The following is a 23,219-nucleotide window of genomic DNA, read 5'->3' as shown; positions in this document are numbered from 1 at the left end:
TAGGAATTAAAAATAATTGCGTGAGCGCAAAGTTTTTGTCTTTTTCAGCATGATCAAACAACCATCACCAAAACTGATCATAAAGGTTCTACTTGGCACCAACACAAAAAGAAACATAAAAAACACAATCATAACAGAATTATGATGGTGTGGACACAACAAAACAGAAATCAAAAAAGCAAAAATAAATTTATTCATTGGGTTGCCTCCCAACAAGCGCTATTGTTTAACGCCCTTAGCTAGGCATTGATAATTCAATGATGCTCACATAAAAGATAGCAATCGGACACGAAGAGAGCATCATGAAACATGTGACAAACATATCTAAGTATAACATACTTCCTATGCATAGGCATTTTATAGGAAAACAAACTGTCAAGACAACCAATAGTTACCATATGCAAGGAAGAAGAAAGAGACAATAGTAATCTCAACATAACGAGAGGTGATTTAGTGATATGAAAACTTCTACAACCATATTTTCATCTCTCATAATAATTACATGTGGGATCATATTGAAATTCAACAATATAACTATCACATAGGATATTCTTTTCATGATCCACATGCATGCAAAGTTGACGCTCTTCAAAAATAGTGGGATTATCATTAACTAAAGTCATGACTTCTCCAAACCCACTTTCAATATTATTGCAAACATTATTATCAATATCATATTCATCATGAGGCTTAAACAATTTTTCAAGATCATAAGAAAGGTCATCACCCCAATCATGATCATTGCAACAAGTAGTGGACATAGCAAAACTAGCATCCCCAAGCTTAGGGTTTTGCATATTTTTAGCATGATTGACATTAATAGAATCTATAGTGAAACCATTGCAATCATGCTTGTCATTCAAGGAGCCCTCGTCAATCACTTCATAAATTTCTTCATCACAATTTTCAGATTCACGCATCTCAAGCAAAACTTCATAAAGATAATCTAGTGCACAAAACTCACTAGCAATTGGTTCAACATAATTGGATCTCTTAAAGACATTAGCAAGTGGGTGAGGATCCATATCAATAGATTTTTAGCAAGCGAAGATGCAAGCATATTTAAGGCACATAACACACAAGCAAAGGAAAGGAAAACGAAAAAGGCAAATATTTTTGTAAATTTTGTTTTTTTCAGAAGTGGGGGAGAGGAAAACGAGAGGCAAAAGGCAAATAATGTAAATGCAAGAGCTGAGTTTGCGATAGTTTACTTGGATAAGCTTCACTTTGAATACTCCCTGGCAACGGCGCCACAAATTGGCACGTTGACGGGAGACTATTCTTGACTTGATCCTTCCCGGCAACAGCGCCAGAAATTCTTCTTGCTACCTCTTGAGCTTGCGTTGGTTTTTCCCTTGAAGAGGAAAGGGTGATGCAGCATAGTAGCAGTAAGTATTTCCCTCAGTTTGAGAACCAAGGTATCAATCCAGTAGGAGTATCAAGATGAGGCACCAACGTACCTGCGCAAAAATAAACAAACTTGCACCCAACGCTATAAAGCGGTTGTCAATCCCTTCACGATTATTTGCAAGGTGAGATCTGAAGGTGAAAAGTGCAACAAAGTAATTGTGTAGATATGAAAATATGATGTGAAGTAGACCCGGGGGCCATAGTGTTCACTAGAGGCTTCTCTCATGATAGAAACTATTACGGTGGGTGAACAAATTACTATCGAGCAATTGATAGAATCGCGCAAAGTCATGATGATATCTCAGGCAATGATCATACATATAGGCACCACGTCCGAGACAAGTAGGCCGATACTTTCTGCATCTACTACTATTACTCCGCACATCAATCGCTATCCAGCATGCATCTAGTGTATTGAGTTCATAACAAACAGAGTAACGCCTTAAGCAAGATGACATGATGTAGAGGGATAGATTCATGCAATATGATATAAACCCCATCGTTTTACCCTTGATGGCAACAACACGATGCGTGCCTCGCTACCCCTTCTATCACTAGGTGAGGACACCGCACGGTATGAACCCAAAACCAAGCACTTCTCCCATTGCAAGAATTATAGATCAAGTTGGCCAAACAAAACCCACAACTTGAAGAGAATTACAAGGATACGACATCATGCATATAAGAGATCAGAGGAGACTCAAATAATATTCATAGATAATCTTATCATAAATCCACAATTCATCGGATCTCGACAAACACACCGCAAAAGAAGGTTACATCAGATAGATCTCCATGAAGATCATGGAGAAGTTTGTATTGAAGATCCAAGAGAGGGAAGAAGCCATCTAGCTACTAGCTATGGACCCGAAGGTCTGTGGTGAACTACTAACGCATCATCGGAGATATAATGGTGTTGATGAAGAAGCCATCCATGTCCGAATCCCCCCTCCGACAGGGCACGAGAACGGTCCCAAGATGGGATCTTGCGGAGACAGAAGCTTGCGGCGGCGGAAAAGTATTTTCGTAGCTCTCTCTAGTGGTTTTGGATTTTTAGAGAATTTATAGGCAGAAGAGGTAGGGCAAAGGAGCCACGGGGGGGCCCACAAGCCTGCTAGGCGCCCCAGGCCGCGGCTAGGGGGCTTGTGACCTCCCCCGAGGTCCTTTGCCTTGGTTCTCAAGTCCCGTGCGTATCTTCTGTTATGGAAAAATCATTCCGCAGGTTTATTCCGTTTGGTCTCCGTTTAATATTCTTCTCTGAAAAAGGTCAAAAACACGGAAAAAAAACAGAAACTGACACTTGGCACTGAGTTAATAGGTTAGTCCCAAAAAAGATATAAAATAGCATGTTCATGCATACAAAACATCTAAAGTTGACAAGATAATAGCATGGAACCATCAAAAATTATAGATACGTTGGATGAGATCTATCATGTAATCGAGTTAGTTTTGATGGGGTTTGATCCCTAGTATCCACTATTTTCTAAGATTGATGTTGCTACTACTTTGCTATGCTTAATGCTTGTCACTAGGGCCCGAGTGCCATGATTTCAGATCTGAACCTATTATGTTTTCATCAATATATGTGTGTTCTTGATCCTATCTTGCAAGTTGTAGTCACCTACTATGTGTTATGACCCGGCAACCCCGGAGTGACAATAGCCGGAACCACTCCCCGAGATGACCATAGTATGAGGAGTTCATGTATTCACTATGTGCTAATGCTTTGTTCCAGATCTCTATTAAAAGGAGACCTTAATATCCCTTAGTTTCCATTAGGACCCCACTGCCACGGGAGGGATGGACAATAGATGTCATGCAAGTTCTTTCCCATAATCACTTATGACTAAATACGGAATACATGCCTACATTACATTGACGAACTAGAGCTAGTTACATATCACCCTATGTTATAACTGTTACATGATGAATGTCATCCGACATAATTATCTATCACCGATCCAATGCCTACAATCTTTATCCTACTGGTCCTTGCTAAGTTACTTTACCGCTACTACTTCCACTACTGCTACTGTTACCGCTGCTACTGTTACTATCACACTACTTTGCTACTGAAACTTTGCTGCAGATACTAAGTCATTCAGGTGTGGTTGAATTGACAACACAACTGCTAATACTCAAGAATATTCTTTGGCTTCCCCTTGCGTCGAACCAACAAATTTGGGTTGAATACTCTACCCTTGAAAACTGTTGCGATCCCCTATACTTGTGGGTTATCAAGACCTTTTTCTGGCGTCGTTGCCGGGGAAGCATAGCTCTATTCTCTGAGTCACTTGGGATTTACGTCTGTTGATCACTTTGAGGAATCCGAGAGATCCAAAAACTAAAGTCTTGCCCTCAACTACGAGGACAGGTAAGGAACTGCCATCTAGCTCTGCACTTGATTCAGCTTCAGTTATGAGTAAATTTGCGACACCACCACCTATTGGTAATTCTGATATGTCGCATGTGCTTGAAGATGGTGCTTCTGCTATCCATGATGATTATGATGATGCTTTGCTTGATAATGATATGCCACTAGGTGCATTTCTTCATGCACAAATTGCTAGAGTTACTGCTGAATGTGATGATACTTCTGAAACTGATGAAATTATTAAAGTGGAACCTGCTGTTACACCTGTTAGACCTAGCTCTCCTAGATATGAATTCCCTGATATACCTAAGGGTTATGTTATGGAGAGAGAGGTAGCTAAAGACTTTCTTGCTTGTAAGGATAGCTATGATCTTGAGAATTTATTACGCAAGTGGAAAGAAAAATCTCTGAATGCTAGAATGAAATAAGATCCTAAGTTTGCTACTTCACCCATCGTTGTTACCGATAAGGACTATGAATTCTCTGTCGATCCTAAGTTAATCACTTTGGTCGAATCTGATCCTTTTCAAGGTTATGAATCTGAAACGGTTGTAGCACATCTTACTAAACTGAATGATATAGCCACCCTATTTATGAGTGAGGAGAAAATTCGCCATTACTATATCCTTAAGTTGTTTCCTTTCTCACTAAAGGGTGATGCTAAGACTTGGTTTACTTCTCTTGCTCCTGGTTGTGTGCTTGTCCCCAGGATATGATATACTACTTTTCTGAGAAATATTTTCCTGCCCATAAGAAACAAGCTGCCTTGCAGGATATATATAACTATGTGCAAGTTGAAGAAGAGAGTCTCCCACAAGCTTGGGGGAGGCTTTTCCGGTTACTGAATGCTTTGCCTGATCACCCTCTTGAGAAAAATGAAATACTTGATATCTTTTATAATGGACTAACCGGTGCTTCTAGGGACCACCTAGATAGTTGTGTTGGTTGTGTTTTCAAGGAACGAACTGTGGAACAAGTTGAAATTCTTTTGAATAATATCTTGAGCAATGATAATGCTTGGACTATTCCTGAACCACCCCCGAAGCCAACTCCGAAGAAAAGAGGTATTCTATTCCTCAGTCCTGAAGATATGCAAGAAACCAAGAAATCTATGCAAGAGAAAGGTATTAAATCTGAAGATGTTAAGAATCTACCACCTATTGAAGAAATACATGGTCTTGATAACCCGACACAGGTAGTAGAGGTAAATTATCTTCATAGATTCAATGAGAGTGATATTCCTTATGATAAACCTGCTAGCTTATGCTTAGATGAATTTGATAACTTTGTTGCCACACAACAAAGTTTCAATGATTATGTTAGGAGACAATTGAGATAAAATGCTCGTATGATTAATCATATAAGTGCTTGTGTGGATAGAAATGTCAATGATCTTAAGCTTTTGAGTAAACATGCCTCTATGGTCACTACTCAAGTAGAACAAATACTTAAGGCTCAGAATGACTTGCTCAATGAGTTGAATGACAATTTTGTTAGAGTTGTCACTAGAGGTGGTAGAATGACTCAGGAACCTTTGTATCCTGAGGGCCATCCAAAGAGAATTGAACAAGATTCTCAAGGAGTTAACACTGATGCACCTAGTCATCCTGGTAATAGGAAGAAAAAGAAAGATGATAGGAACTTGCATGCTAGCAAACCTGTTGCTGTTACACCCGAGACTCCAAATGATGTCTCTGTTTCTGATGCCGAAACACAATCTGGTGATGAACATGAGCTTAGTGATAATATTGATAGTGGTGTTCATGTTGATGCTCAACCTAGCAATGATAAGGATGTGGAGATTGAACCTGCTGTTGATCTCGATAACCCACAACCTAAGAACAAGAGATATGATAAGAACGACTTTATTGCTAGGAAGCATGGTAAAGAAAGAGAACCATGGGTTTAGAAACCCATGCCCTTTCCTCCCAAACCATCCAAGAAAAAGGATGATGAGGATTGTGAGCGCTTTGTTGAAATGATTAGACATGTCTTTTTGCAAATGCGTTTGACAGATATGCTCAAAATGTCTCCTTATGCTAAGTACATGAAAGATATTGTTAATAATAAAAGGAAGATACCTGAGGTTGAGATTTCCACCATGCTCGCTAATTACACCTTAAAGGGTGGGACTCCTAAGAAACTAGGTCATCCCAGAGTGCCCACTATACCTTGCTCCATTAAAGGAAATTATGTTAGAACTGCTTTATGCGATCTTGGAGCCGGTGTTAGTGTTATGCCTCTCTCTTTATATTGTAGACTTGAATTGGATAAGTTGACACCCACTGAAATGTCTTTGCAAATGGCCGACAAATCAACTGATTTTCCTATCGGCATTTGCGAGGATGTGCATGTTGTGGTTACTAAAGTTACTATCTTAACGGACTTTGTTATTCTGGATATTCCCGAGGATGATGCCATGGCGGTCATCCTTGGAAGACCCTTTTTAAATACTGCAGGGGCTGTTGTAGATTGCAACAAAGGCAATGTCACTTTCCATGTTAATAGTAATGAGCATACGGTGCACTTTCTGAAGAAACAATATCGAGTTCATTGCATCAATGCTATTGAAAAAACTTCGTCAGTTCTTATTGGAAGCTTTGAATGCCCTATACCTACTATCAAGATGAAGTATGATTTACTTGTTGGGGATATGCACATCCCCGTTGAGGTAACCTAGCGGTTATTCGAAAATTCTCCGATTTTATGTGATTCGAAAAAAGTTTGTCAAGGAGACTTGATCAACCTCATTGACGGATTTCTTTTGATGACCATGAGATGGATGAATTTATAAGTCACAACCTTCTGCTCCCAACTTTTACTTTCTATTTCTTAGAAGAAAAATGATAAATTTAGCTTTATTTTCCTGTTTCTGCTTTTTTCGGTTCCATAGAAAAGTGACCCCAAAATAAAAGTTCTCCATTTCTTTGGGTCAAGGTAGAAGACCATGATTAAAATGTTTAGTGGCTCTCATATGCATTATTGTTTATCCATCAAAGAGCCATGTTACTTTGTCTTCTCCTCTGAGTTTGCTTGCAGATTCTAGCTTAGTCCAATGCACGAACACTCTTATTATTATTCACATCATTCGGTCGTGCAAGTGAAAGGCAATAATGACGATATATGATGAAGTGACTGAGCCTGAAAAAGCTGGTATGAACTCGACCTATTTTGTTTTTGTAAATATGACTAGCTCATCATTCCTAATTCAGCATTGTTATGAGAGAAACATGTTTGCAATGACAACTTAGACATCATAGTTTCCGATGCCATGATTAGCTAGGAGCTTATAATGGTTTGTCTTGGATGCCAACATGAATTTCAAGATGATTATGATGTAGTATGATAGGATGGTGTCCTCCTTTGAATGATTCAAGTGGCTTGAATTGGCACATGTTCATGCATGTAGTTGAAACAAAATCAACATAGCCTCTATGATATTCATGTTTATGGTGATTTGTATCCTACTCATGCTTGCACTCAATGTTGGTTAATTTCAATGCATATTGATGACTGTTGTCGCTCTCTAGTTGGACGCTTCCCAGTCTTTTGCTAGCCTTCACTTGTACTAAGCGGGAATACTGCTTGTGCATCCACTTCCATAAACCCAAAGTTGTTCCATATGCATCCACCATACCTACCTATATGCGGTATCTACCTGCCGTTCCAAGTAAATTTGCATGTGCCACTCTGTAAATCTTCAAGTAATAATCTGTTTTGTATGCCCGAACCGCTCATGTGGTGACAAGGGGCGGTCAGTATCTTCCATGCTAGGCGTGTTATCCTCGATACGTGTTTATTCACTATCACTCACGAGAAAGGGGTCGGTAATTGGAATGCCAGTTCCATGCTCAAATCTAAAATATTATTGCAAACAAAACTCCCCCTCGATTGTTGTTGGTATGGACGGCACCGGAGGATTCGGCTACTCGTGGAGTGTGATTGATCGGTGGTGGGGGAGTCAAAACTTTCCTTTTCTGTTTGGGAACCGCCTATAATATGTGTAGCATGGAAGATGGTGAAAACTCTTGGTCATCGTGTTGACAATGAAAGCATACCACCCAAAATTATGTATCTCTGTTTTAAAAGCTTGAGCTTTGGCACCTCTACAAATCAATGCTTCCCTCTACGAAAGGCCTATATATTTACGTTTCTGTTGAGTCATACTCTTCTTATTAAAAGGCACCAATTAGAGAGCACCTCCGTCATTTTTATGCTTTGCTATTAATTGATATTGAGTATGACTGTGACTGGATCTTCTTTGCCATGAAGTACAATGTTCAGTCAGCCCTTGGTCTTTGAAGGTGCTGTGCATTTATGTTTGCGGTCTCAGAAAGGGCTAGCGAGATACCATATGTTCATATTGTTTCATGATTGTTTTGATTGAAGTGTTGACGTTTGAAAATTATTATTATTGCTCGCTAGTTGATTATGCCATTGATATGAGTACACCATGAGACCTAAATGTCATTGCTTATGTGGCTAGCTTATGATCTTGCTGAAAATCTGAATATGAGTTAGACATAATTACAACAACAAGATCAAACAGAGTTCGCAAAAGTTTTTATTTTGTCTCTTTCAGTTTGTCAACTAAATTGCTTGAGGACAAGCAAGGCTTTAAGCTTGGGGGAGTTGATACGTCTCCAATGTATCTACTTTTGCAAACTCTTTTGCCCTTGTTTTGGATTCTAATTTGCATGATTTGAATGGAACTAACTCGGACTGACGCTGTTTTCAGCAGAATTGCCATGGTGTTGTTTTCGCACAGAAATAAAAGTTCTCGGAATGACCAAGAAATTTACGAGGATTTTTTGTGGAATATATAAAAATATTGGCGCAAGAATTACCTGCAGACGCGGAGCCAGGAGCCCACAAGCCCAGGAGGCGCCCCCCCTAGGCCGCGCCTGGGAGGCTTGTGAGGCCCTCGTGGCTCCGCAGCCTCCAACTCCACCTCTATATATTCTCTCTCGCCCAGAAAAAATTAAGAGAGAAGAGTTCATCGCGTTTCACGACACGGAGCCGCTGCCACCACCTGTTCTTCCTCTGGAGGCCAGATCTGGAGTCCGTTCTAGGCTCCGGAGAGGGGAAATCGATGTCGTCGTCATCACCAACCATCCTTCATCGCCAATTCCATGATGCTCTTCATCGTTCGTGAGTAATCTCATCGTAGGCTTGCTGGACGATGATGGGTTGGATGAGATCAATCATGTAATCGAGTTAGTTTTGATGGGGTTTGATCCCTAGTGTCCACTATGTTCTAAGATTGATGTTGCTACTACTTTGCTATGCTTAATGCTTGTCACTAGGGCCCGAGTGCCATGATTTCAGATCTGAACCTATTAAGTTTTCATCAATATATGTGTGTTCTTGATCCTATCTTGCAAGTTGTAGTCACCTACTATGTGTTATGACCCGGCAACCCCGGAGTGACAATAGCTGGAACCATTCCCGGAGATGATCATAGTATGAGGGGTTCATGTATTCACTATGTGCTAATGCTTTGTTCCGGTTCTCTATTAAAAGGAGACCTTAATATCCCTTAGTTTTCGTTAGGACCCCGCTGCCACGAGAGGGATGGACAATAGATGTCATGCAAGTTCTTTCCCATAAGCACGTATGACTAAATACGGAATACATGCCTACATTACATTGATGAATTGGAGCTAGTTACATATCACCCTATGTTATAACTGTTACATGATGAATGTCATCCGACATAATTATCCATCACCGATCCAATGCCTACGAGCTTTTTCCTACTGGTCCTTGCTAAGTTACTTTACCGCTATTGTTGTCACTACTGCTACTGTTACCGCTGTACTGTTACTATCACACTACTTTGCTACTGAAACTTTGCTGCAGATACTAAGTCTTTCAGGTGTGGTTGAATTGACAACTCAACTGCTAATACGCGAGAATATTCTTTAGCTTCCCCTTGTGTCGAACCAACAAATTTGGGTTGAATACTCTACCCTCGAAAACTATTGCGATCCCCTATACTTGAGGGTTATCAAGACCCCTCGCCTTGGAGCCGCTGGCCAAGCCGCCGCAGACTCGCCGCCATGGCTATTGCCTCCGTCGAGAGGAGGAGGACATGCGCCTCCCGCTTGACCGTGCCGGTTGCCCCAGCGCTAGCTGGTGGGCCGAGCCTCGAGGCCCATTCGGCCTGCCCGCGCTCCGGGCCCAGCTCCGGTCGATCCGCCTCGCCAAGGCCCGATCTACTCTAGCCAGCCCACAAACCACCTCCCCACCAAGTTGGGCCCAAATCCCGTGAGGTGAGAAGCCCTAACCAGCGCCCTTGTGCGTCTTTTACTATCTTGCGCCGTACCCCTGTTTAGGCCGCAGTAGCAGATTCGGCCCATTAACATTTTTTTTCACGTTCTGCGATTTTTCAATTAACCAAGGAATTTCCGGGTTTTAGAAAATTGCATATTTTTAAAATGCCCGTAGTTTTTAAACCGTGTGTTAGATCGAGACAAGTTGTATATGTAGAACGTGTAGAATTTCATGTAGATTAATATTTTCCAACTCACATGCATACTTAAAGTTGTTCAGCATGTTGTTTGCATTGGTTTGTGTGTCGACGTGTTAGAAATAGTTTAGTTCATACTTATTTAACCGTAGCTCCATTGGAGATGAGCCATATATGTAAATGGACTAGAACAACGAGTAGAATCACGTGAACCACTTTGTTTTGCATTTTAACAAACATAAAATATGGTTGGGATAGATATGGATAGATTTAGAATTTAACACATGGGGTCATTTCGGAGATGCTATATGTCGTTTCCAACCTCATTTAAAATGCCTAGATAGGTAGTTTAATTGTGCTTCACCCCTTGCCATGTTTAAAAACATTGAATATTGTCGTATAAATAAATGGGAGTGAACTAAATTATTAAACGTGAAGTTCCGTCAATATGCAACTCATTGCATATTGAGCTTCACTTAATGTGTAGCGTTTGACTGTGTGAATTGACATGTCCTCCCTTGCATATTTGAAACTGATCATGCATCATATTAGGGTGTGTATGTGTCGTGGTGAATATAGTGTGTTGATTCTTGTTTCCAATTTGCTTCGTCTCGATAGAGTTCCGCAAGCGTGTCGGAATGTGAGGATCCGTTCGACTACGTCGGGTCGGCTGCTTCACGGAGTCGTTCTTCTTCCAAGCGGGATCTCAGGCAAGATGATCATTTCCTCAGATATCATTACTATCATTGCCATGCTAGTTGTCTCGTTTCTTTTGCTATATCTCGCTGCCTACTACGTGTTAAACATCAGCCTCCCAACATTGCCATGAGAACCTTCAACCTTTCTACAACCTAGCAAACCACTAATTGGCTATGTTATCGCTTGCTTAACCTTTGAATAGCATTGCTATTTACAGGTGCAGTTACTTTCATGTGCAAACATGGTTTCCCTGTTATATCACCATAATATTGCTAATTAATTTAATGCACCTATATACTTGGTAAAAGGTGGAAGGCTTGTCCTTCTAGCCTGGTGTTTTGTCCCACCTTTGTCACCTTAGTTTCGGCTACCGGTGTTATGTTCCATAAAAGAGTGCTCCTAGCATGCTTGGGGTTGTTATGGGGACCCCCTAGATTCTCGTTTTGGGATAAGGCTCGTCTCGCAAGGCCCAACATTGGTACTATATTTGTCCAAAATAATAATTCTGCTAATACTGAAAACATAGGGAGTTAGCGCTACACGAGGAGTAATTCAACATAATACAGGGAGGGCCAGTGTTGATGGTACTGGTCCTAAACAGAGCACTGTGCGAGGCCAACGCAGGGAAACTTGGGTGATTTCTATCAGGCCACTGTACGCGTTGCTTATCCGTCATGTCCTGAGAACAAGATACACGACTCCTATCAAGATCGTCGACACGCTGGGCGGCCTTGCTGGACTTGTTTTACCTTTCTCGAGCGTCTTGTGCGAGGGATTCCGAGGATACTTTGGGCTATCTCGAGGTTGAGGTTTTCCAATAGGAATCCGAGGAGATCACGAGTTTCCTTGGCCAAGGTTATTCCGTCGCAGCGTGTGGTAGTTTGTGATAGACTAGTTGCAGCACCCCTGTAGGGTTAAATCTTTCGAAAAGCCATGCGTGCGGTTATGTGGCAACGTGGAAAGTTTGTTTAACATCCGGTTCTAGATAACTTGAACTAAACTTAATTAAAAACATGCCAACTGAGTGTGTAACCGTGACTGTCTCTTTCGGAGCTCCTTCTCCGATTGAGGACACGGTGGGGTTATGTCCGACGTAAGTAGGTGTTCAGGATCATTCATTTGATCACCAGTAGCTCACGTCCGCTGTGCGTAGATCATCCCCCTCTTATTCTTGTACTCGTAAGTTAGCCACCTCAAATAAGTGCTTAATCGCTTGCTGCAGCCTCACCACTTAACCTTACCTCACCCATTAAGCCTTGTTAGTCTTGATACCTTTGGAAATGAGATTGTTGAGTCCTGTGTGGCTTATGGATTATTACAACAACAGTTGCAGGTGCAGGTAAAGAGTTACTTTGACGTGAGCGCACTGATTGTGCTATTTGGAGTTTCTTCTTTTTCTTCTTCACCGATCTAGGATGGGTTCTAGGCTAGCAGCCTGGGATAGCAAGGATGGACGTCATTCTTTTATTGTTTGTCTTCGTCCGTAGTCGGACCCTGCACTTCTTCATGATGATTGGTTATGTTGTTATATTGATGTGACTCTAATGTAGCTTGTGGCGAGTGTAAACCAATTCCATATACTCATCTATTATGTACATGTACTTGTAACGATATCCATTCTTGCAAAACAACAAGATGAGCTTCTATCCCTGTCGAGGCCCTCGCGCCAAAATAAGGGTACGATCGCATCTTGGGTGTTACATCTGGTCCATGGCCTCCATGGCGGCGGAGGGGCAGGAGCACCTCCGAGATTGGATCTCCCTCTCTGTTCTCTTCTGTTTCGCGTTCTCTCATGTCCCTGTTTTCTGGCCAAAAACTGTTTCTTATGTTTCCAGAGATCCATAACTCCGACCGGGCTGAAATTTTGAGGGGATTTTTATCCAAAAATAAGCTTCCTTGCGCCCGAAGGAGAGCTCCAATCGACATACAAGGTGAGCACCAGCCACCAGGTCGCACCTGGGCCCATGTGTGCGCCCTGGTGTCTTGTGCTCTATGTGGGCCTCCGTTTACGTTGCTTCCACTTCTCAAAATTCACAAATATTCCAAAAAAAATTCCGTAAATTTTTATCGCGTTTGTACTTTGTTTGATATAGAATTTCTGCAAAACAAAAAACACACAAAAAACAGGAACTAGCAGTGGGCAGTGGATCAATAGGTTAGTCGAATAAATCATATAAATTATTGCCAAAAGTATGTAAAAGTTGTATAATATTGGCATGAAACAATCAAATATTATAGATACGACAGAGACGTATCACACAATAATGTGCATGTTTTGTATGTGATATGTGTGTGATTGTTTCATGTGTGCAATTCTATCTATGTTGATAGTTTTGTTTTGGGAACAGTTTTGTTTCAGGAACAGTTTTTTTAGGAAATAGTATTGATTCTGCATGAGTTTGTTTCGAGAATAGTTTTGTCTCAGAATTACTTTTGTTTAAAAACTAGTTTTGCTTCAAAACTAGTTTTTCTTTGGAAATGGTTTTCTTTCGTAGAACTGAAACTACGTAGTTGATTGTCGAGTGTGATGTGTTGAGAGTATTCAGCATTTCAAAAGAATTTTTGAATCTCCCATTCACCCCCTCTCTGGTTGACATACTCCGTCCTAACACCTAGGCCTTGTTTTCAAGCATTGCAATATCATTTGTGCTCATTTTCATCACTTGCTAGCTTGATGTTTTTATTATTTCAGAATAGAAAAACTTATGTCTACTATCCATACTACACTTGTATCACCATCTCTTCATCAAACTAGTGCACCTATACAATTTACCATTGTATTGCGTGTCTTAGGACACAAGAGATTACTTGTATTTGATTGTAGGGTTGTTTGAGAGAGACCATCTTCATCCTACACCTCCCACAGATTGATAAACGTTAGGTCATCCACTTGAGGAAAAATTTATTATTGTCCTACAAAACACTGCGCTTGGAGGCCCAACAAAGTCTATAAGAATAAAGTTGTGTAGTACACATCAAGCACAACCAGATGTGCCCAGACACCCAATAGAAGGCCAGACATATCGCAAGGTTTTAGCAAACCTACCGGAGCCCCCCTCCCCAAGCAGAATTCCGGGAGGGGCCCCGGCGTCCGGCGATTTTGGGGTTTCAGTACTAGTACCCCTAGCCGGATTTCTGGCCAGGGACCCTGACATCTGGAGAGCAAGTGAGGGACCAGACATCTCGTGAGTCAATGGAACCGTGTGGCACCTAACTTTTGGATGAATGTGAAGTATGGCATATTGGTTATACTATGTTTTGGTAGTTTGGAGAAGGAATATTTGCTGGGATGGATAGAGAGAAATATTTGAAACTATGGTGTCATGAGTAATCTTTCACTAACCCTATCGTTCCCCTCCTCATAGTGTGGGGTACCTATACTCAAGAATAAAAAAGGTTACATGTAAGTCCTTTGTTTCTTCTTTCTTGAGTCATATCCATTCCATTTTTCTATGATCCAAGCACCCGTTGTTTCATGGGACTAAAACTTGAGTTCTACTTAACAAACATAATTAATCTCCTATATATACATAGTCATCAATATCAAAATATGATGTAAGGGCATGACTGCACTTTCAACGAGAGGCTTGATTTTTTTTCTAGGTTTGCTTCTATGCCTTGTTGAGAGACGACGAAGTCACGGAGTTGTCCCAACGGAACCCTAAAATGCACTTTTTCATGTTTAACTTCATTTGAACTAGCGCATATTATTAAACGTCTGCTCGATGCTAGATAGTAGGTTGGATTCACCTTTTGTCTTGAGGATGACCTTGTCGATGTATACCTCTATGTTGATGTTGATCTGATCATGGAGGCATTTTTGCATTGTGTGCTGATATGTTGCGGCCGCATTCTTGAGCCCGAAAGGCATTGTAATGTAGCAGAATGGCCCAAAAGGTGTAATTAAGGACCTCTTCTATTGATCTGACTCCTTCATCCAGAATTGATGATAAACAAGATAAGTGTCCAAGGAGCAAAGGTGCTCGCAACCCTTGCTGGCACCATGTATATTTCAGAGCGCGTAAGCCCTTCCCTGGTTGCCATTTTCTACCACCTCGAGCCCTCAAATGAAATAGCCTAGGGTTTACCCTAAATAATTATTTGCTTGTTTTTTCATCATAAGAATCATATTGCATTCATCAAGGATTATTTTTGTATTTTATTAAGGAAACCCAAGCCTTGTTTTAATTTGTTATTTTACTAAAAAATGAGGGATCCCATACTTTATTAATTTGGTACAATATTCAAAGGGATATAAAGGGGTCATGAGGGAAATAAGCCGTAAGTGACGACCCCATGGAAAGGAGGTAGAATTTTTTACAGGATTGTGAGCCTCCCGATTTGAAGCACGACCTTCCAACATAAAGTCACAACTAGCAAAATGTGCCCTCATATTATTATCTCCTTTACGACTGTGATATGAGGGCCTTCTACCCCTTTTATGACTTAATCCACAATCGGTTTACAATCACTAGCAATTACCAAGTGATCCAAAGATAGATCAGCCGCCAGTGCTAAAGCCTTGCGACAAGCAATGGTCTTTAAGACTGTAGGGTTAATAACACTAGGTAAAATAATTTTTGAGGACCCGAGGTAGTTACCATATTCATCCATGCATACTATTGTCGTGGCTCCAACACGCCCATCATAGGACACACCCCATCGATATGGATTTTAACGTGTCCATTGAAAAGGGGTTTTCAACAGCTTCACTTTGTTATTTATTAAATGGTGAATATACAGACCCTTGGCCCTTTTGGTGTTTTAGCCCAACACTCGCCTTAGACAATTTGCACCGGGCCTTTTAGTGGCATTTGGGAGCTAACCAAATTATCTCACATTTTAGTTCCCCTTCATCATTCACTTGTAACCCAAAACTTATTATTCAATACATGAAGTAATTTTCTAAATAAAAATTAAAAGATGTCCAAATGATTTTGATTATTTCTGTGTGGCTTTGTTTTCTTAAGGGTACTGTATTATTATTATTATTATTAGAAAAAGAGGATGACCCCAATCTCTGCATTCATAGGATGCATGCAGCCACTTTATTAATTATTCACAAAAATCTTACAAGGTAATACATTATTATGTGTGAAGCCATCATCTTGGCAACATCTGCCGCTACTCCTATCCATTGATGAAGGGATGCAGAAAGTGTGGGCTGGATACACAGACCTCTCGCCTAAGCCTAACATCTAAAGCCGGGGGTCCAACCAAGCCACATATCACGTCTGGGGTACAAACCGGTCCGACGCACTCACATAGGTCGTCGTCACCGTCTTTCATCGATCCATCTTTAGAGAAGATACTGATGCATCGACCTTGTCAGACCTCTTTGCCATCGACGCCACCACAACGCCAGACAACCTCCTCCTCCTACGGGAGTCCATCTCCGCGCATCAGACACCGAGTCTCCACTATGCCACTGTCACGCCCAAGATGCGACCCTATCCTCAATTTGGCACGAGGGCCTCGTCAGGGATAGAAGCGCATCTCGTCGTGTCGCGAGAATGGATATCGTGACAAGTACATGTACTGAAAAGAAGAGATATATAGAATTGTCTTACACTCGCCACAAGCTACATCAGAGTCACATCAGTTCAATACATAATCATCAGGAAGAAGAGCAGGGTCCGACTACGGACGAAAACAAACGAGAAAAGAAGAACGACGTCCATCCTTGCTATCCCAAGCTGCCGGCCTGGAACCCATCCTGGATCGATGAAGAAGAAGTAGAAGAAGCAACTCCAAATGAACAATCAACGCGCTTGCGTCAAGTAACCGTTACATGTACCTGCAACTGGTGATGTAGTAATCTGTGAGCCACATGGGACTCAGCAATCTCATTTCCAAAGGTATCAAGACTAGCAAAGCTTAATGGATGAGGTATGGTTAAGTGGTGAGGTTGCAGCAGCGGCTAAGCATATATTTGGTGGCTAAACTTACGAGTACAAGAAATAAGAGGGAGAAGGTCTACGCATAGCGGACGTGACTACTGATGATCAGATGAATGATCCTGAACACCTACCTACGTCAGACATAACCCCAACGTGTCCTCGATCAGAGAAGGAACCCACGAAAGAGACAGTCACGGTTACGCACACAGTTGGCATGTTTTAATTAAGTTAACTTCAAGTTATCTAGCACCAGTGTTAAACAAAGCTTCCACGTTGCCACATAACCGCGGGCACGGCTTTTCGAAAGATTTAACCCTGCAGGGGTGCTCCAACTAATCCATCACAAATTACCACAAGCCGCATAGAAATCCTCGATCACGACACTCGTGATCTCGTCAGACTCCTTAGTGGAAAACCTCAACTCTGAGATTACCCAAAGCATCACCGGAATCCCGATGCACAAGATATCTCGTCAAAGGTAAAACTAATCCAGCAAGGCCGCCCCACGTGTCGACGATCCCGATAGGAGCCGCGTATCTCGTTCTCAAGACAAGACGGATGAGCTAGACGTCGGGATCGCTAAACCTCTGGGTGACCAGAGGGGCGCCGGACATCGCTTACGTGGGACCAACACTCATGAGGAGCACTGGCCCGGGGGTTGATTAATTATCCTGGGGGTCCAGAAAGTCCCTATGCAATTTTATTTGGTTATTAAGCAAATGTAGTACCAAAGTTGGGCCTTGCCAGACCAGCTTTAATCTAAAACGAATTATCAAGGGGGTCCCCATAACAACCCCGATCGTGTTAGGAGCGCTCAATTATGGAACATAACACCGGTAGCTGAAACTAAGGGGGCAAAGGTGCAACAAAACACTAGGCTAGAAAGGCCGAGACTTCCACCTTTTACCAAGTATATAGGTGCATTAAATTAAATAGCATTTAATATGGTGATATAACAAGGAACCCATGTTTTCACATGGAAGCAACTGCACCTGCAACTAGCAACGCTAACACAGGGTTAAGCAAGCGGTAACATAGCCAATCAGTGGTTTGCTAGGTTTTGAACAGTTGAAGGTTTCATGGCATTGTTGAGAGGCTGATATTTAACATGTGGTAGGCAACGAGACATAATCGAAAGAAGCGATAAAACTAGCATGGCAATGATAGTAATGGTATCTGGGGAAATGGTCATCTTGCCTTAGATCCTGATACGTCTCCGTCATATCTATAATTTTTGATTGTTTCATGCCAATATTCTACAACTTTCATATACTTTTGGCAACTTTTTATATTATTTTTAGGACTAACATATTGATCCAGTGCCGAGTGCCAGTTCGTGTTTGTTGCATGTTTTTTGTTTCGCAGAATATCCATACCAAACGAAGTCCAAACGTAATAAAAACTTACACGGATTTGTTTTGGAATATTTATGATTTTTGGGAATAAGAATCAACGCGAGGCGATGCACGGAGTGCCCACAAGCCCTGTCGCCGTGGCCAGGGGGTGGGCCCGCGGCAGGCAGGCTTGTGGCCACTCCTTCAGGCGGTTGGAGCCCTTCTTTCGCTGCAAAAAAGATAATATCCGGAAGAAAATCGTGTTAAAATTTCAGCCCAATTGGAGTTACGGATCTCCGGAAATTTAAGAAACAGTAAAATGCAGAATCTGGGAGCGCAGAAACAGAAGGACACAAAGAGAGAGAGAGATCCAATATCGGAGGGGATCTCGCCCCTCCGCCGCCATGGAGACCATGGACCAGAGGGGAAACCCTTCTCCCATATAGGGAGGAGGTCAAGGAAGAAGAAGGAGGAGGAGGGCTCTATCCCCCTCTCTCCCAGCGGCACCGGAACGCCGCCCGAGACATCATCGTGTGACGGCGATCTACACCAACACCTCCGTCATCTTCACCAACATGTCCATCATCTTCCCCCATCTATATTCAGCCGTTCACTCTCCCACAACCCACTGTACCCTCTACTTGAACATGGTGCTTTATGCTACATATTATTATGCAATGATGTGTTGCTATCCTATGATGTCTGAGTAGATAATCGTTGTCCTATCGGTGATTGATGAATTGCTATGATTGGTTTAATTTGCTTGTGGTTATGTTGATGTCCTTTGGTGCCCATCATATGATCGCGTGCGTGGATCACACCATAGGGTTAGTTGTATGTTGATAGGACTATGTATTGGCAGGCTAGAGTGACAGAAGCTTCAAACCTAGCATAGAAATTGATGCATATGGGATTGAAGGGGGACCAATATATCTTATTGCTATGGTTGGGTTTCACCTTAATGAACGTTAGTAGTTGCGGACGCTTGCTAATAATTCTAATCATAAGTGCATAGAATTCCAAGTCAGGGATGACATGCTAGCAGAGGCCTCTCCCACATGATACTTGCTATCGATCTAGTAACGTAGTCAATTGCTTAGGGACAATTCCGCAACTCCTACCACCACTTTTCCACACTCGTTAGACACTCGTATTTGTTTATTTTTCTGACCAGCCCCTAGTTTTATTTATGTGTTCCTTACTTTCTTGCAAACCTTTCCTATCACTCCTACAAAGTACTTCTAGTTTCATACTTGTTCTAGGTAAAGCGAACGTAAAGTGTGCGTAGAGTTGTATCGGTGGTCGATAGAACTTGAGGGAATATTTGTTCTACCTTTAGCTCCTCGTTGGGTTCGACACTCTTACTTATCGAGAAAGACTACAATTGATCCCCTATACTTGTGGGTTATCAAGACCTTTTTCTGGCGCCGTTGTCGGGCAGCAATAGCGTGGGGTGAATATCCTCGTGTGTGCTTGTTTGCTTTATCACTAAGTAGATTTATTTTCTGTTCTAAGTTGTTCTCTATCTTTAGTTATGGATATGGAACACGAAATACCAAAAAATTAGGTGTACTTGCTACTCATGGAGATGGGGAACCTCCTAAAACCCTCGAGGCTCGTTATGTGGAAAATATTATGCACTTCTTTAATAATCCTGAGAAAGCCCCATTCAATTATATAATGGGATACATGTTGGATCAACGTGAATACTTTAGGGATTATCGCTTGACTCAAAAAGGGAAACTTTTATGGGATCAAATCCATTTGTTGAAATGGTATGCTTGGGAACTATGCAAGAGATATGGTGTTACTTGTTGCTCTAGGATGAAGGCTCCACACCTTCCCTTTTCTTGTGAGTTTAATGATCATAGAACCTTGGCTTCTTATGCTAATGGTATATATGATTACTATGATGTGGATCAAATAGAAGAGTTTGTTGCTTTTATGGGTGCTTATGAAATTGAGGCTCTGTTTAAAAGGTGTGATGATAATGATGATGCTCCTTACCGATCTGAAAATTTGGCTATGCTTCGTTATTGTTATACTAATTATGAATATAATGCCCATATTGAACGATTCAAGGAGAAATTCTCCGCTGCCCAAGAAGAGACTAATATTTTGCAGGAAACTATGGAAGAAGAAAATGATGAAACTGTGAGCTCATTAGATGAAAAAGATGACGAGGAGAGCCAAGAACAAAAGGAGGAAGAGCGGACTAGCTACCCGTGCCCACCTTCTAATGAGAGTAACTCTTCAACTCATACATTGTTTAATTTCCCTTCGTTCTTACCGAAGGATGAATGCTATGTTGATTGCTATGATCCCTTGGATTCGTTTGAAATATCCATTTTTGATGAACTTGATGCTTGCCATGCTTGTGGCCATGATGCCAATATGAATGATTCTTATGAAGATGAACTTGCTATAGTTCCTTATGTTAAACATGAAATTGTTGCTATCACACCCACTTATGATAGTCCTATTATCTTTTTGAGCTCTCCCAACTACACTATATCGGAGAAGTTTGATCTTATTAGGGATTACATAGATGGGTTGCCTTCTACTATTACACATGATGATTTTGATGAATATAATATGCATGTGCTTGCTGCTCCTACTTGCAATTATTATGAGAGAGGAACTACATCTCCACCTCTCTATGTTTCCAATACGATAAAATTGCAAGAAACTGCTTATGCTATGTATTGGCCTTTACTTGGTGTGCATGAATTGTTCTTTTATGACATGCCAATGCATAGGAAGAGAGTTAGGACTCGTCATTGCTTGATATATATTACCTTGTGCTGACCACTAAATTTCAAATCATTGCTAATTAAAATTGGCTTTGATATACCTTGGGATCCGGGTGGATCCATTACTTGAGCACTTTATGCCTAGCTTAATGGCTTTAAAGAAAGCGCTGCCTGGGAGACAACCCGAAAGTTTTAGAGAGTCATTTATTTCTGTTGAGTGCTTTTATTTAGTTTAAAAACAAAAACAAAATATAGAGGGGAACTTAAAACTTTTTCAAAAAGAGAAGCGATTGAAAGGTGATGCATTGCGGAAGTGAGGGTCGACCTTGAACACTTGTGTTCATGCTCATGGAAACAATGTAGAACTTTTCATGGAATTTTCTCACAAAAATAATTATCCCCTTGTACAATTCCTTTGTGTTTTTAAACCAAGCAAAGCCTTTACGATTAGTTTGGGTGATAGTTGTTTGATCACGCTGAGAAAAGACAGAAACTTTATGCTCACGAAATTAATTTTAGTTTTTATTATGGAAGAGATTTTGAGTTGATTCTTTTTTCTGCTGATTGATATGCAAATTTTCCAGACGTTCGTAATTTTTCAGATTTTTTGAGATAACAAAGGTATACGGAATATACAGATTGCTACAGACTGTTCTGTTTTGACAGATTCTGTTTTCTATGCATTGTTCTCTTATTCTGATGAATCTATGGGTAGTATCGGGGGGTATGAACCATGGTGAAGTTGGATTACAGTACATATAATGCTAATATGAATTTAGAATGAGTTCACAGCAGTACTTGAAGTGGTGATTTATTTTATTATACTAACGGATCTCACGAAGTTTTGTTGAGTTTTGTGTGATTGAAGTTTTCAAGTTATGGGTGAGAGCACGATGGATGAAGGAATAAGGAGAGGCAAGAGCCTAAGCTTGGGGATTCCCGAGGCACCCCAAGGTAATATTAAAGGCAGACTCAAGCGTCTAAGCTTGGGGATGCTCCGGAAGGCATCCCCTCTTTCGTCTACAATCTATCGGTAATTTCACTCGGAGCTATATTTTAATTCGTCACATGGTATGTGCAAATGCTTGGAGCGTCTTTTGTGTTTTTTTTCTTTTTTATTTTTTGCACCATGCTGGTATGAGATAGTCCTTGGTTGGCTTTATAGAATGCTTCTTGTGCTTCACTTATATCTTTTGAAGTTTGGATTGCCTGTTTCCCTACACATAGAAAACCGCCATTTGTAGAATGCTCTTTTGCTTCACTTATATTTGTTAGAGCGGGGCATATCTTTTGTAGAAAGAATTAAACTCTCATGCTTCACTTATACCTATTTAGAGAGTTAACACGAGTTGGCCATTCACATAGTTAGTCATAAAATCCTACATAAAACTTGTAGATCACTGAATATGATATGTTTGATTCCTTGCAATAGTTTTGCGACATGAATATGTGATATTAGAGTCATGCTAGTGAGTAATTGTGTATTCGTAGAAATATTTGTGTTAAGGTTTGTGATTCCCGTAGCATGCACGTATGGTGAACCGTTATGTGATGAAGTCGGAGCATGATTTATTTATTGATTGCCATCCTTTGTGTGGAGGTCAGGATCGCGCGATGGTTAACTCCTACCAACCTTTCCCCTAGGAGCATGCGTGTAGTACCTTGTTTCGATGAGTAATAGACTTTTTCAATAAGTATGTGAGTTCTTTATGACTAATGTTGAGTCCATGGATTATACGCACTCTCACCCTTCCACCATTGCTAGCCTCTCTAGTACCGCGCAACTTTCGCCGGTGCATTACACCCACCATATAGCCTTCCTCAAAACAGCCACCATACCTACCAATTATGGCATTTTCATAGCCATTCCGAGTTATATTGCCATGCAACTACCACCGTTCCGTCTCATGACATGTACCACCACTTCCATATTGCCATTGCATGATCGTAAGATGGCTAGCATGATGTTTCCATGGCTTGTCCATTTTTTTGATGTCATTGCTATGCTAGATCATTGTCACGGTACACTACCGAAGGCATTTCATATAGAGTCATCATTGCTCTAAGTATTGAGTTGTAAGTGTGATGATCATTATTAATAGAGCATTGTCCCATGTGAGGAAATAAAAGAGGCCAGCGAAGCCCATTTACAAAAAAGAGGCCAAAGATGCCCACCAAAAAAAAAGGCCAAAGAGCCCACAAAAAAATGAGAGAAAAGAGAGAAGGGACAATTGCTACTATCCTATTTCCACACTTGTGCTTCAAATAGCACTATGA

This window comes from Hordeum vulgare, chromosome 4H (assembly GCF_904849725.1).
Source record: "Hordeum vulgare subsp. vulgare chromosome 4H, MorexV3_pseudomolecules_assembly, whole genome shotgun sequence".
Classification (NCBI taxonomy): Eukaryota; Viridiplantae; Streptophyta; class Magnoliopsida; order Poales; family Poaceae; genus Hordeum; species Hordeum vulgare.
Note: the sequence above shows the minus strand (reverse complement) of the source record.